Here is a 5,054-nt window from a genome sequence, read left to right as displayed (position 1 = left end):
TGTCTCTGCTGGGTTGACTTTCAGAGCATGTCATGATGTTGCTTTTCACTGAGTCTGGGAGATTTCATACTCTGTACTAGCATCATCAATTTCCTTCAAAAGGAGTGCAGCTCTCGACAGCATGTCAGCGATGTACATCCGCTTTCCTTGCTTGTACTTCATTTCCAAATGATATCTCTGCAAGTGAACTAACAAAGTTTGCAGACACTTCAGAACAGATAGAAGTGATTTGAGAAAGATGCTTTGAAGTAGCTAGTGGTCAGTCTGTACCATCACTTTGTCTCTCCCAAACAGGTGCTGACTAAAATGATCACCAGCAAAGACAACAGCCAGACACTCTTCCTCAATCTGTGTATAGTGTTGTTTAGTTTGCAACATTTAAACCAGATGGATTTTGATAAATGTGATAAATTTGATAAATGATACATAGCAGCAAAATCCTGATGGCAGAAAACAGCCTGGACTGACAGGTCATTCACGTCAGTACAGAGGGGCTACCATGCAGGTATATTATTTTAACACGCCAATGACTCAAGTACCTTTGGTTGTACAACCACTAAAGTTGATGGATGTCACCTGCCAGCACACTGCATGAGGGCTGCTCCAAGTCCTGTTTCGTTGACATCACACTACAGGGTGACTTCATCATTGACATCATAGGTACCTCAACACTAGTATTGTCATCACTAATTGTTTGTCTGTTGTTGTTGGGCCGTCTTGGAAGATGTTGAGGGTCTTACTCTTAGCAAGTGTTCTGGCTGGAGGCAAAGGTCCTTTTTCAAAGTAACCTTAATTTACAAAGGCACTAGGACACAACCACTGCTCAGCTCTCAGATTCTCCTCATTCTCTTCTGTGTGACATCAATAATACATAGCTCCTTATGCACGTGCTCAGTAGTTATTCTTAGTGTTAGAGTTAACCCTTTACTCTACATCTCCCTCCAAGTCTTTATCTCTGCATGCTATGTACACATCCTCCTACATCTCCCCCAAAGTCTCTGTTTTTATGGGAATAATCTTTGTGGTAGTTTCACCAATCTCCCCAGACACGTATGGAGTTCTTTCTGAGGTTGTTGAGGGTTTGTTTGTTCCAAAACCATTCTCTGAGGGTCATAATTTCTTGTTTTCATTGTTATCGGTTCCGTAGTTGTAGTTTCCTCCTGAGGATCAGGGTATGCAGCCCATCCGGCTAATGGCTTCTTGTTCATTGAAATCAAGGCATCCTATTTCTTCGGATGATACTGGTTTCTGTCTGGAAAAGATATGATCTTGGTTTTTGAAGCCTTTCCCTTGTGGTACCTTCTCACTGCCACTCCCTAATCCACCACATCTCTCCCCTTTCGGGAGTGAGTGCAGGTCATGAGCCCTGTGTCGCTGGTTGAAAGTGCAGACTTGGCCTGCTCTGTAATCTTCTTCCTTCTGTCAGGAACGTGGTCCTCTACTGTTATGCTTGGCGTTATTGTGTGAGGAAGGGAAGGAAGTTAGGTTCTTAGCCTGCGGCCCATCAAAACCTTGCATGGGGCAAAACAATTCTTCAATGGTACAGAGCAGTAGCTAAGCAGGGCTAATGTAAAATCTTCGCTTTTTTTCTGAGGAGGCCTTCAATGGTACCTACCCCTCTCTCAACCTCTTTGTTGGCCTGAGGGTACCTCAGCAAATTTGTGACGCGGCCAAATCCATATGATGCTGCAAGTGATTGGAAACACTCATTGACCAATTGTAGCCCATCATCAGGGACGACAATGCTGTGTATGGAAAATACTCTAGTCAGAGATTCAGAGGTGAACCCATGTAGCATTCTCCACCTCAATCTAGCTCTCATCCACAACGATGAGAAATACTTTTGCTTTGAATTCGAATAGGTCCATACCAAGACATTCCCACGACCTGGATGGAAAAAAGGAGGGCAGAAGCTTTTGCTTTTGCCTTTTGGCCTGTCTAGCCAGTTGCACTGCTTTGCTCAGCATCAAATCTTCTCCAAATTGTAAAGTCTGACAGGGTTTCTTCTAAAACACTGACAATTATTCTGTCTCTTATTAAACCATCTTATAACATTCCATACATAGAATTATCAGCCAAATAATAGTGATCATTTATAAATGAATTAATTCCTTCACCTGGTCTTTGATTTCAATTGTTGAATTTTGCCCTCTATGATGATGTCTCGCTGAAGACTAAAACACATGTCAAAAGGCTCCAATAACATCCTCGTAGGAGGCTGTCCCCTTGTTCACCCCTTGTCTGGCCAGCACATCGTCTCAGATGCTACTGACATGTAACGAAGTACCAACCTGGTCCTTGTTAGTCCTGCTCGCGAGACCCAAAGCATTTCAATGAGTTAAATCCTTTCTCCAATTTTGCCATTGCTCGTCCTGTCTGAGCTCTCTGTTCTGGAACAATTGTGGGAGAGGGAGGGTAGAATTCATTGCTCACCCTGTGTTGAGGTTTCCATTTCCTGTGCTGCTTTCTGTATTAGTCGCTAGGCTGACCTCATGTTTTCCTCTCTAGTCCAATAACCAAGTAGAACCATAGAACATAGAACCATAGAACACTACAGCACAGAAAACAGGCCATTCGGCCCTTCTAGTCTGTGCCGAAATATTATTCCGCTTGTCCCATTGACCTGCACCTAGTCATAACACTCCAGACCTCTTCCATCCATGTATCTATTCAATTTATTCTTAAAACTTAAGAGCGAGCCCACATTTACCATGTCAGATGGTAGCTCGTTCCACACTCTCACCACTCTCTGAGTGAAGAAGTTCCCCCTAATGTTCCCCCTAAACCTTTCCCCTTTCACCCTAAAGCCATGTCCTCTCGTGTTTATCTCTCCTAATCTAAGTGGAAAGTAGGTCTCGAAGGTCCCTTACCTGCTGCTTCCTGCTGCTGGGCTTCTCCTCAGGCTGTTTCCCACTGTTTTACACTGCTTTTCTGTGAGTCTAGTCATCAGTACCACCATATGTCATTGCTGGGTCATATTTAAAGATGTTGGGGGTCTTACTCCTAGCAAGTGATCTGGCTGGAGGCAAAGATCCTTTTTCAAAGTAACCTTTATTTACAAACTCAGCTATGCACAGGATTACAAAGCACTAGGACAGAGCCACTGCTCATCTCTCAGATTCTCCTCATTCTCTTCTGTGTGACATCATTATTACATTGCTCCTTATGCACATGCTCAGCAGCTTTTGTTAGAATAGTGTTAGAGTTAACCCTTTACTCTACAGTTTGATGTGAATGACAACTGTTCCTTGTTCTGTGCCCCAATGCCACTGAACATCCTTTGCATTGAGCTTCCGTAAAGGCTCACGCTCTGTTGACAAATTGGGCAAGAACTTTGCTAGGTAGTTCACAAATCCAACAAATCGTTGCACTACCTTCACATCGGTTGATTGCTGCATCTCTGCTACAGCTCACACCTTATCAGGATCAGTGCAAGGTCCTTTCTCTGTCAGCACATGACTTATGCACTTGAGTTCAGTCACCTTCAGTTGCAGCTTTTTCTTGTTCAGCTTCAGGTTCATCTAACAAGCTCTCTCTAGCAGTCCCACTGGATTCTGATCATGGTCTACAAAGGCTTCTTCCATCATACCTCCATGTCCATAGACCAGCAGATCTCCCTCAATTGCTTCCACTCCTGGAAGATCATTGACTATCTCATGCTGTCTGTATTGATACTCTTCTGGAGAAATGGCATGCACAACCATCTGTGCCTCCCAATGGCATTCAAGATGTAGTCAGAAAACTGCTGCTTTCATCCAACTTCACTTGCCAGTATCCATCCTTCACATATATGATAGTAAAGAGCTTTGTCTTGGCAAGTTGTGGCAAATTTTCTTCAATGGCTGGCATGGAGTAGTGAGATCTCTTCAACGCTTTGCTTAGTCATTTTGATCTATGCACACACTCAGATTTCCAGGGGTTTTTTTTGCTGCTACCATGCTGCTAATCCAGTCTGTAGAAGTTGTCACTTTCTTGATTATTCCCATCTTTTCAAGCCTCTCAAGCTTGTCTTTCAGGCTGGACTTGAGGGCCTCCAAAATTTCATATTACTGGCTTTTTGCTACTCAGTGAGGTCTAGGGAGCAATACAGTTTGTAGCACTCTTTCCCCAGCACTCAGAACAGAGTTGCTACTCTGATTTGTTCAGGTTTCTTGTTCAACTTGTGGCAATTTGACAATTCTGCCATTGAGTGTGAAAAAAATTCCAATTCACTCTCAATTCTCCCTTCATCTCCATAGGAGCAGGTACTGGAATATTCAGAGCCATACTGACTTACCTAGCAGTCAATGTCCAGTACAAAATTTCATACTGAAATTTTAATTATTCTCTGCTTTTTTTTTCATTGGCTGGCTCTCTTCCATTCAATTTCAGCTGCACACTCCTGACACCACGGGCAGCATTTTTCCCTCGGCGAGCGTCCCGACATCACTGCACGTCATTTATATTTTCAGTTCAGCGGGCATGTAGCCGACTCGGCTGTGCGCCCGCTGAACTGTTAAAGGCCTATAAAGGCCATTTAAAACCTAACTACCTCAATTTAGTAAGCTGCCCATCCAACCTTAAAGTTGGCGGGCAGGCAAAGTGCCCAGGCGGCCTTGGCACTTTTCATGAAACCACATCCACAAGCAGGATGAGGTTTCATGAAGTGTTTTAAAATCTGATAAAAATTTATAGTTATTCTTTGACATGTCCCAGCTCGTGTGATAATGTCACATGAGGGGGCATGTTTTAAAAACCTTTATTTAAAAGTTTAACACTGAAACAAATCTCCCTGAGGCACAAAGATCTTTGCACTCTTTTGCGCACCTGTGCAAAAGAGTGCAGGGAACCACTCAGGGAATTGCCCCCCACACCCGCCGGCCCGCACAGGGAGCATTCAGCACTTCTGGGTGAACGTCACACTGGGCACGCCTTAGTTGGCTCACCCATGTAAAATGGCAGCGCGGACCTGATCGGGGGTGCCAATTGGGTTCGCGCCCGCCCCCACCCACCCCTGCACAACCCCTCCGATGGGGGGAAGCTTCCGGCCAATGCTCCATGAGGTGGCTAAAACT

The 5,054-nt window shown here is 44.3% G+C and overlaps 1 pseudogene; it reads right to left on the bottom strand.

Moving 5' to 3' along the window:
* Positions 1 to 417: 417 nt before the first annotated feature.
* LOC144688914 (small nucleolar RNA SNORA53) lies at positions 418 to 615 on the bottom strand (annotated as a pseudogene).
* Positions 616 to 5,054: the final 4,439 nt, after the last annotated feature.

Source organism: Cetorhinus maximus, chromosome 1, assembly GCF_964194155.1.
Source record: "Cetorhinus maximus chromosome 1, sCetMax3.hap1.1, whole genome shotgun sequence".
NCBI lineage: Eukaryota > Metazoa > Chordata > Chondrichthyes > Lamniformes > Cetorhinidae > Cetorhinus > Cetorhinus maximus.
The sequence above is the reverse complement of the archived record's forward strand: the minus strand, read 5'-3'. Positions and strand labels throughout refer to the sequence as shown.